The sequence below is a fragment of the Lepisma saccharinum genome, chromosome 11, assembly GCF_977018435.1.
Source record: "Lepisma saccharinum chromosome 11, izLepSacc3.1, whole genome shotgun sequence".
NCBI classification, from domain to species: domain Eukaryota; kingdom Metazoa; phylum Arthropoda; class Insecta; order Zygentoma; family Lepismatidae; genus Lepisma; species Lepisma saccharinum.
The window spans coordinates 63817654-63828375 of NC_139239.1; the positions used below are offsets into that span (position 1 = coordinate 63817654).

The 10722-nt window shown below is 39.0% G+C and overlaps 1 protein-coding gene across 3 annotated transcripts in view; it reads right to left on the bottom strand.

The window, feature by feature from the left end:
• The window catches only part of LOC145995286 (lipid storage droplets surface-binding protein 2-like), a 33956-nt gene extending 29109 nt beyond the window's left edge, over positions 1 to 4847 (bottom strand). For 2 of the 3 annotated variants that reach the window (XM_083131879.1, XM_083131877.1), the window contains exon 1: positions 4738 to 4847. The gene's annotated coding sequence lies outside the window, so the exon portion shown is untranslated. The remainder of the gene's footprint in view (positions 1 to 4737) is intronic. The other variant, XM_083131878.1, reaches the window with a different exon arrangement.
• Positions 4848 to 10722: the final 5875 nt, after the last annotated feature.

Below are 10722 nucleotides of genomic sequence, written 5' to 3' on the forward strand. Positions count from 1 at the left end.
GGATGCAAAATGTAATGTTATTTAAGTTATGTATTGTTTGTTCTTCACTGACACCTAAAATATTGATTATTTGATTTCGATATACTAAAAAAAGATATGTTAAGTAGTGATGCAGTGCAGTATTGTAACGAAGGAGAGCATTTAATAGTTCCAATTGCTAAGGTTGGTAATTTTATGTCCGTTCCTTCGTAATGACTTGTCAATCCCCTCATCACCATCTTACCATGCGTCTAAAACTAATAGTAAATCGCTAATTAATATAAGTAAATTGTTATTGCGACGAAGGCAGATTCGGTAAGAAACTACTAATAAGTACTTATATAGTGAGTGACAAACAAGAAATTCAAAACCTCATAATGATAGTTAATTCCTCACTGCTTTGTATCTAAAAATGTTGGTCTTCTTTGAACAGAAAGTACGAGTACCAGATATAACAAACTTTCCGCACTAACTTTGCAATATTCGAAACCACCATTACAGACTTAGCTCTATGTAACTAGATTCTGCGCATTCCACGTGGCATGTGACTTCCTTCTATCATCGAAATAACTTTCTTTTACTATTTCCTTTCCTCTCGTGAAATACAGACCCAAATATTAACTTAGCACGGTGGATAAACTTTACACCCAACGATATAGTCCTGAAAAAAATCCTGCCTAGGTGGAGAATCGAACCTAGGACCTCCCTCGTAAGAATCAAGCACGATACCTCTTCTCCAGGTAGCTCATGTTAAAAATTGCTACCAGTTTGAGGAAACCAATTCACACATAATGTCATATCTATAATTTCCTCATGGCAATTTTCATGAGGAGACAAATTCAGATAAAATCGAGAAACGCTGAAAGGGAAAAATGATGAACATGTCTATTGGCGTTTGTCAATATTTTGTAAATTGTGTAAAAATTCCGTATTTTGAACAAGCAATCGTTTAGTTACGAAGTATTTTGTTGTTTTTTTAAAGTAGAAACAGGAGAGCGTAAAGGAGTCATTTGAACCAGACCCCGTTTGACAAGAATCTTCAGCTTTTTTCCAAAGACTGTATGAAAAGAGAGAGGAACGTATGAAATATAAAATATGTGTGAAATTAAAACAATGGAAAACTTGAAAGATAATACTAACGAACTTCAAACTATGAAAAACATATTTTCGTGGTGGAAAACTCCAAGTCATTTTCGAAATATGAACTTTATGTTTTTCTTTATTATGAAGTGGAGATATGGGACGATACGATCCCTCAGCAAGAAAATTTTAAGTAAGCTACCTCCAACTTTTTCAATGGTCATAATTACTAATTAGGGTCCGGAAGTTGATGAAAAATCAACTTTTTCTGGCCCTTGAAAACAATGCTAAACCTGATATCATGTCCGTTTCCCTTCTGTTAGAGCCGGAAAACACTTTCTATTTTACATTTGTTTTTGCATTTTTCGGCCCTTTTTGGCTTAGTTTATTTGTCAGTATTTTTAACAGTTTTGTTGCATTTTTTACTTATTTTTGAGGTTGATTTTTCTCCTCCCCTGTTTCATGCATTTTAAATTTATTTACTAGTAAAACTTACATATTTAGATGTCTTGACATAGTCGTTTTAGCAAATTCACCATGAATAGAAAATACGGTCAATGGACAAGCATAATATTATTCTTAACTGAAATGTTTGGCAATGGATTAAAATACTTTGTGTGAAGATCTACTTTGAGGTTCTTTTTCTGGACACTATTATCGCTTTAACCTGTAGTTTTAAAGTAAAATTAGTCACACTATTAAATGCAATTACACTCTGGTGTACGCGAAGCAGAACTGTATTTTCGAATGCTGGCCGACTACAGTATCATAAAAGGCCCACTCTGAAAGGAGATTAATTGGGGTTTTAAGTCAACTTTAGGGCGTTACCCTCACACCCCCTATACGCCTTCATGGCGTGGTGCTATGCACAGGGGAACACTTTTACTTTTTTATGCATAGTAAGGCTAATCGGGACTGGACCTACAGTTTAAAGTGGGATCCGAACAGAGTGCATAAAATAACGTGAACCGTGTGGTGTACGGGGATCGTTTGCTTATGGAATGGAAGGTCATGGGTTCAAACCTACTTCTTTGCAAAATGTTTTTCGGGAAGTAAACGGCTTTGGACGAGAATGCGTATCTACGTTTCTTTGATATTTCCGTTGATATTTATGCGATTTATGTCCAGCATTTCCGGATGGAGAAAGTTGACATGTAAGTTCTTAATATGCGTTAACTTATAACAGCTGAATGAAAGGAAAAGTATTTCCTAAAATCCTGCCAATCACTGAAAGATTAAAAACATTAGTAGAAGCATTACTTGAGGCAAGCACAGTGGCGACGATTATGGAGTGTGGAGGGGCAGATGACCCAGCACTATGCTAAACATTATCTACCAAGGGAAAGAAACTGTCCTTGCCCTCCCCCTCCCCCACCTTGCGCCATCAGTTTTGGAACCCAATCGCCGCCACTGAGCATGCATCGCATAAATATTTACAGTAATATCATATAATATTGTATTACGTTATTAGAACACTTCGTACTCGGTAAATAAAAAGGAAAAAATAAGGAAAAGGTGGGATTTGAACTTACGATGTTTCGATCTTGACGAAAACAGTAAAAGAACGAAAGTGCTGTCATCTAACCAACTACTCCAGGAGATTACTAACAGAAAACTCAGTAAAACACGTTAATCTCAGTTGAAGCAACATTGTGCCGGAGTTTGGAACCATTTTTCGCCAAGAACCAAGGAAAAGACACACTTTGCAGAATCGTTTGGTGTTGTGCAAGGTATCTTTACTAAACATTTCGCATAAAATCATCATAAATTTGCCTTCTTGCATTCAAATGTGACCGCAATTCTTTCCAGGTGGATGAGAACCTGTTCAGTGTTTCACAATGCACATACATTTTCCTATTTTCAAATTCAGAACGAAGAATCTTGAAATATTTTCAACATTCGTATTTCTACTTAACATTTTTTTGTCTACTCATATTTTATTACTGCTTCAGGGTATCTTTACTTTATGGAATATGAAAGAATGAAAAAAAAAATCACGAGCGTTTTCATTTAAGAAGAAATGTTGCAAAGTTGGCTACTCTTAGTTGGCTCTGAAGCGCTATGCTGCCAAATTTACGAATTCCGGACTTTGAAATTTTTCAGGGCGGTCAAATAAGATGTTGCGAAGTGTACAATACTCTCTTTTAACTCACTGATGGTGTGCGGATCGTCTTTGTATACTTTATTTTTTAGATTTATTTTTATTTTATTTATCATTTTTAGATTTAAGAATTTTAGCGGCTCTGAATGCTGTGGTTTTTGAAACACCCGTTTCTTGCGAGAGGCGGCGGATAGATTTCCGAGGACACTGTTCTAACCTTTGTCCTATCTCATCGAGTTTTTCCTCAGTAAGGACACGTGGGGTTTTTCTTTCCACTTTTATTCAGAACTGACCCTGTTACTGTTAAACGTTTTTACGAGGTTTAATATAGTGGTCCTATGTGGAACGGGAACACCAGGAAATTTCGATGCAAAACGTCGTCGCACTTCTCCACAATTCCTCTTTCCGAAGAGACACTCGACAAGATAAATCCTTTGTTGTAATGTAAACTTTTGTGGTGCAAATTAAGTCACAATCTTCAACACACGGACACGACACAACACAACTTCCGAGGGAGGATTATACTGGCGTCAGTCTGCAACGTCAACAGAAAGGGAAAGAGCGAAGGCAGGGAGAGCGAAAAAACAGACTACGAGTGAGACTGTCGCGGACCCGTTCACCGGGAAAGACAAGCCCTGACGCCGGGCCTCTTGCCGCCGAGTCTCGTAGTGAATGTCAGGGATTGCTCTAGCATAGCAGGGGAGGGAGTGATCCTCTTATTGAAAAGTATCGGCTGAAGGAGATTTGCTTTTCAATCGATTCCATTCACCCCTTCACTCTTTTCTATTGCAATTAATCTAAATTTAAGAAATGTGACAACTGTAGCAAATATAGCTTTCAAAAGCAGCATTAAAGTAATTTCACAGTTGAAACACCATTTTTACCCCAGGACCATAGATAGAGTGGGGTCAGGGTGAACATCGTCCAAAAACAGACTTGTCCGTAACAAGGCCTACTGCAAGTTATTAACGTAGTAACCCCACGAATTGAAAACAAAACATTACTCAATTCAACATAAGACCCGGCGCAAAATTAAGTTTGACCGATTAGACTGATGCGAGTTTACATGCAACAACTAATCAATTTTATCCGAGAACACTCCAGTCTATCAGTCTTTCAAGCGGTCGTCAAACCTCATTCAGTTAGTTCATGCAAGGCTCGACAAAACATTACGTGCGGACCAGGCGTTAGCATTTTACGCAGGCATTCAAGCTATGGAGAGACTTATAAAACGTTACTATGTACGTACTTAATTTTGTACTTCACTAGTAAGAAATATCCGAATTGTGACTGGACTTAAGTGCTCAAGAGGAATCCAAACCAGCAAAAGCGCACAGCCGGTGGGAGTATAAAACGCAGGAATACACACGTTAATATCCAAAATCTCATCACGTGGTGTCCGCGACGTAGTTGGAACGGGCAAATTCACAAACTGTATCTAAGTTTAAGGACGCCCATTTCTTCAGCCAGCCTGGTTACTACTCTTCAGATGTGTAACTGTATTCACTTCCATTAGTATTAAATAAGTCTCAAATAAAGCAAAAACTTAGGTTAGAATTCAAAACACAATTACGTACCTAATAGAATGCGTGCCCTATTATACTGACGACTACCACTGCACAACACGAAAGCAACTTGACGAGTGGAACAGAAGACGACTGCTACAGAGTCCTTCGTAGAGATCACGTGGCAATGACGTAGAAAACTAGTGCGTGTAGCAGCTCCCTCTGTGACAGTCTCTCACCACCCTCGCAGTGATGTAATTACGTCATTTGCATTGAAAACGAAATTCGTATTATGAAGGTGGTATTTGATTGAAAAGGGGGGGGGAGGGACGGAGGATACCAGCTTCTGGTTGTGTTGAATTTTGGTACTTTGGGGCGACTATATACTTATATATACAATTTAAATATCCAGATCAGTGCCGGATCTACAAATCTTGCCCCCCCTTGCAAAATATTACCTACCTTCCTTCACACACACACACATATTTATATTATATAATGTCTGTGTGTGTAATTCTTGATCTCATGTCGACAAACTCACATACGAGGGCCTACACGGTGATTCAAAAGTCCGTTAACACCCCCTATAAAAAGTAAAGGAGTTAGGCTGGGTATACAATTGATAGAAACAGGTTAGGCTTAGGGGGGACCACGTTGGTGTGTTCCAAGCGGATGTCCACCATATTAGTGGCCGCCGTATTGAATTCAACTCAATTTTTTTTTAAAATGGGAAAGGGGTGATGTGCATAGGCGCCGATTTGTTAAGAGATTTGGGTGGGGGTAAAGCTAAGCTAAGCATAAATACTGATTTGTTTCTGTTTGCGGGAAGAGGGGTAATTCCCCCCCTTTCAGGTGGAACCTAATACACTTGAATTAACTAACCTTTGAAAAATAGTAATTGCAATAACTGTATTTGACAACAAAACATACATATATATCAGGGTACATCGAACTTTATTAGCTGGACAAACAATTCATTGCACTACTGTGTGTGATTATGTAATTATACAACATAATACTTTACATGTAACTTTTAACTGAGAATTTTTATGATATTCTGTTTATAAAACTTATTCTTACAATCCTTTATAGGAGTTTAATATCTTCACACATATTTACATAAACAAGAAAGGCCTAAAATAAATTTTTCATCTGGGCGAGCAATTTTTGACATTTCCGAAGGGAAACAAAGGAGCCTATTTTGCAATGGACTAGCTCATTCAAGAGCATGAAGACTGCAGTATTTCCCATGCTTCTTCCTCTATTCTCGCACATATTAATTCATAATATACCATGCGTTCTACTTAATTCATTGTCAGTTTGAAAAAGGAAATGCTGGAATGGTAAACGCACAAGCACAAGTCCCACATTATTGATTCTGCCCATTTCAGAGCAGAATTCTACGTAATTTCCCACCTGTTGTGTGTGAAGTTTATGTGTGCAAAAGTTATGTAATATGTGGGAAGATATGCATTGGGCCCCTTTAGAGGGGATCAAACGAAAACTGGATGGGTCCGGGCCCCTCTGCCCCTTCCTCCCGGTTTCGACACCGGTGGTGATGTGTACATATATGACACTATTTTCTCATGAAATTGTAGCCTGATTTGATCTAAGGTCGGAATTTTTCCGGCTTTGTCCCCGCAAAAAGCTGTCCAGGGTCGACCCAGCATCAAATCAAATGGTACCCGTTGGGAGGGGTGGGGGGTGAATGCAGCCAGAGCGTGGTGCTGATCACATCACCTCCACGATGTCCGGCATCGAAAATGTGTGGCCCTTCCCCCACACATTCGAAATGTGCCTTCATGGCACGGTGCTACATGCACAGGGAACTTTAACTTTACCTGTGACATTGTATTCGTTTCTGTACCTCTGAGTAACTACGTTTATTTTTTATATGCGCATATACGAACCCTCTACTATGTCAATGGATGAGGGCCCCCCCTAAAGGCTTACTTGTCTCCGCCCCCCCCCCCGCACTGCGGGGTTTTGCGGGTTGTAGATCCAGCACTGATCCAGATGCTTGAAGATGGGTTATTTGATTGGCACAGCACGCTACGACGCCAGAGACCCCAGTTTCAAATTCCGGTCAGCAGAGGGCATGGGTGTCCTTTGTGTCACTTCGTGATTTTCATTATAACATCATTCATACTCATCGTCGCGATTATCTAAAAGCAGGATGGGTTCCACGGAAGGCAACAGGGGCGGTCCTCCCTCCCAAGTGCCAGGCTTTTGTATATATTATTCCTAATATTTTTAAAGGTTCAAATGTTCTGTCTTTTATCGCAAAGTTTAACAGTATCGATAATATTTTTATTTGATTTAAGCCCACTTTATGGCCATGATAGGCTAATCGGAACTGGGTCTACAGTTTAAATTTGGATCCGAACCGGCCTCAAAATGGGTGTGTGTGTGTGTGTGTGTGTAGAGAGATTACAAAATAGCAGAAATGTTTTTTTGAAGTGTTGGATTTAATTTAATTTCTGTTGATAATGGTCAATAAGTCTTAGTCTTACATTCATGTTTTATTTTTATTTTGTAATATATGTTGCTATAAGGGCCGTACCCAGGATTGTATTTCAGGAGGAGGGGGGTAGATCAAAGAACAAGATCAGAAATGCTGTGAGGTTGATTGAATTAGGATATTTTGCGTTACTTTTGTTCAAGTTTTTACTGATCGCGACGATGAGTATGAGTATGAGCGATGATATGATATAATTGATGAAGGAACACACTCACAGAGAACACCTACGCCTAGGCTGGGGTTCGAACCGGGAAGCCCTGGCGTCGTAACGCGCTATGCTAACCTCTCCGCCACGTGGTCGGAGAATGCTGTTGGAGTAGTCTAGTAGATGTGACCACCAATGATGTGATAATATTACAGCTAGAGATAAACGTAAAATTGAAGAGTTGCAATATTTATGGTCCAAAGTAACGAGAAAAAATTCAACTCGCCAATATAAGCCACACCCCCCGATACAACAATCAGCAACACAGTCGCTTACAAACAAATATGTCACATGACGTACAGCTTTTGGAATGTGTCAATTCTCTCACCAACGAAATATATTATATAAATATCTGATAAGATTAAAAATTCCATTCCCTATATCTTTACATTCTCTTTTATCTGATTTATCAATACCAATTATTTGGATTTTATATGGATACGCTCGAAAATGGCAAATCGAATTATAAACAGAACATAGAATGTAAAAGTGTAAAAATGAAGATTGATTAGTGTCATCTGTTGTGTATTGTAAGGAAAAGTTGTGTAACAGAAATCCCATACCACAGACTACTGCTGTCCCATAGTACAAATACAGAAACAGGCCAAAGTCGACAGTGTTTTGTCTGACAGGGTCAGAAGAAGAAGAAGACGTAAAGCTTAGTGCTCATTATTTACGTTCAATTTTCCGAAGCATTCGAATAGTTCTGCGTTCCGGAAATTAACAATGTTTTCAAATTTCCTTTAATTGTCTTATACCATTGAACAGTCATAATAATTCTATGTTCAGAAAATAAAATGTTTATTATTGAATGATGCTTATTAGAAATTATTGTTATAATAAAGAACGTGTCCAAATGAGGGTTAACAAAAAAGGATACATTTTCGCATCACGATTGCAGTTCGAAAAAAGCGATTAAAAGGAATGCACTGTCTTAACTAATTCGGTAAATTGATGCTTCTCTGCACAACACATTCATTTTTGCAAGGATAAAATTGACATTTTTACAAATTTGAAAAATCGTCCATGATATTTTAGTAACTTCTTATAGGTTCACATTTAAATATTTCATAGTTCGAGAAGGGGGCATGGCTTCTCCCCTGGGTACGGCCCTAGTGTCTCCCCATGGCGTAATGGTAACGTCGTCGTTTTGTAATCAAGGGGTCCCGGGTTCGATACCCGATGGAGGCAAATTCTGATTCCACTTTAATATGCAAGTCCAGTCCCGATTACCCTATCTGTGCATAAAATGGACTTAAAACTCAAACCCTATAACAATCTATTCCATCCCTGGACCCCTATCTTTGCAAATAATAATACGCTATTTGTAGAGCATGTCCACTTGGTTCCTATCCACAGCACAATATATTATTTATATAAAACAGTGCAAGTGTAGGTTAGAATTGATTCTCGGTGAGGCGAGGTGTCCGACTGAAATTTGCCCGTTCCAACTGTAACTTCTGGATCCGCCACTGGCTAAAAGTAGAAGAAAAGTGACGCCAAATAACAAAAATCTAATCAAATCAAGAAGTTACTTGAATTATTCTGTCCCCCACTTGAAAAAAATTACATTGTCTATAATTCTCATAATCGTAAAGTACCACTCTGAAATCAAATGTTTCCTCGATACACTCACGATCTCGCCGCCAAACGTCCTGACGTCGGTGTGGGCTGTTATGTCCCTTCATCTATTTCATAGAGTCAACATACTTGTATAACAAACATAGTCACGATGAGTCAAAAATGGCCGGAAAGCGACGTAAAATAAAATACAGTACCCTCTCTTCTGTGCATAATTTTTAACGATTTTTTCGGTTAGTTCGGTTTTCAAACAGAGCGTAGTAAGTATGTTGTATCATTGTTCATTCGGCATCCGAGGATAAAACGAAGACTATGGAGATAAAACCAAAGAGTTAACAATATAATACATCTACAGAGTAATACCATAGACCAATGTACACGGTGTATCAGAAGTCCCTTACCACCCCTTGTAAAATCCGCAGTGATGTATTTTTATGGAATTTCATATGAGCGATACAAAATAGGCCTAGGGGGACACCTTTTGGAGTATGTCACGGGGACAGCCGCCATCTTGGTTCCGCCAACTTGAATTCAACATTTTTATTTAAAATGATAGGTGGGTCATGTGATACATGACCATAGGCTAGAATTTCGTCAGGATGTCAAATCTGAAATCAGATTTAATGTAACTTCATTTGGTGAAATGTTATTGGCAACTGAAAGTGATGTTTATCTGTTACAGAATGTGCTCCACATGTTGTCCGTGCTGGGCAATGCACGTGTGCAGACGCTTTTCCCAATGTCTGTGGACACCGAGCAAGGTATCTGGTGAAATTTGCTCAAATGCAGCCATGATACGTTGTTCCAGATGACGAAGATCACGAATTTTCACACCATACACCATAGCCTTAACGTGTCCCCAAAGGTAGAAGTCCATTGGAGTTAGGTCTGGTTATCGGGCAGGCCATTCAACTGGCCCACGTCGACCAATCCATGCCCCAGGAAATTGTTCATCCAGGTACTGACGCACCTGGACACCATAATGGGGAGGCGCACTTTCTTGTTGAAAAAACCTGGGAAATGTACCATCTTCCGACATCAGAGCTGGCAGTATCTGTTCCTGTAGCATCCCCAGGTATCGTTCCGCATTTAAATTTCCTTGAATAAAAAAGGACTGATTATCCATGTTCCCCATATGACTGCCCACATCATAATTTTGCCTGCACCGGTCATTTTGGAGGGATCTGTCCATGCGGGGTTGTGATGCAACCAAGAGTGCACATTTTGCCTATTCACCTCCCCATTTATGTAGAAGTTCGCTTCATCGGAATGGAGTATCTGCATAACGACGTTTGGATTTAGCCGTAATTGCACGATAGCCCACTCGTAAAACTGCATCGCAGGCTCTCAGGGGGGGCAATTGCCCCCGTCTAGCTACGGGTCTGCTACCACATGAAAGTATATTTCATTCGATGCAGAGAAATTTGAGTATATATAATTTTAGGTGAAGGGTAAAACAGGAAATTGATGAGCTCACATTTTAGGTTCAATTTCTATGAAGTATGAGAACTATTCTCCTGTCTTTCAACACAAACAAGTATATGAGCCATGATTTAAATGTAAATTTGGCTTGAGAAAATGAAGCTATTAAAATATTGTAGGAACAAATATACTTAAAATATAGTCTTAAAAATTGCAATGAAAATTTTCGTTTCCATAGGTAGGCAACTCTACCTAGGTACATATCAATACACCTGTTTGTTTTCATATTTCCTCCTTATTTACTGGTTCTATTAAACACACATTTTAT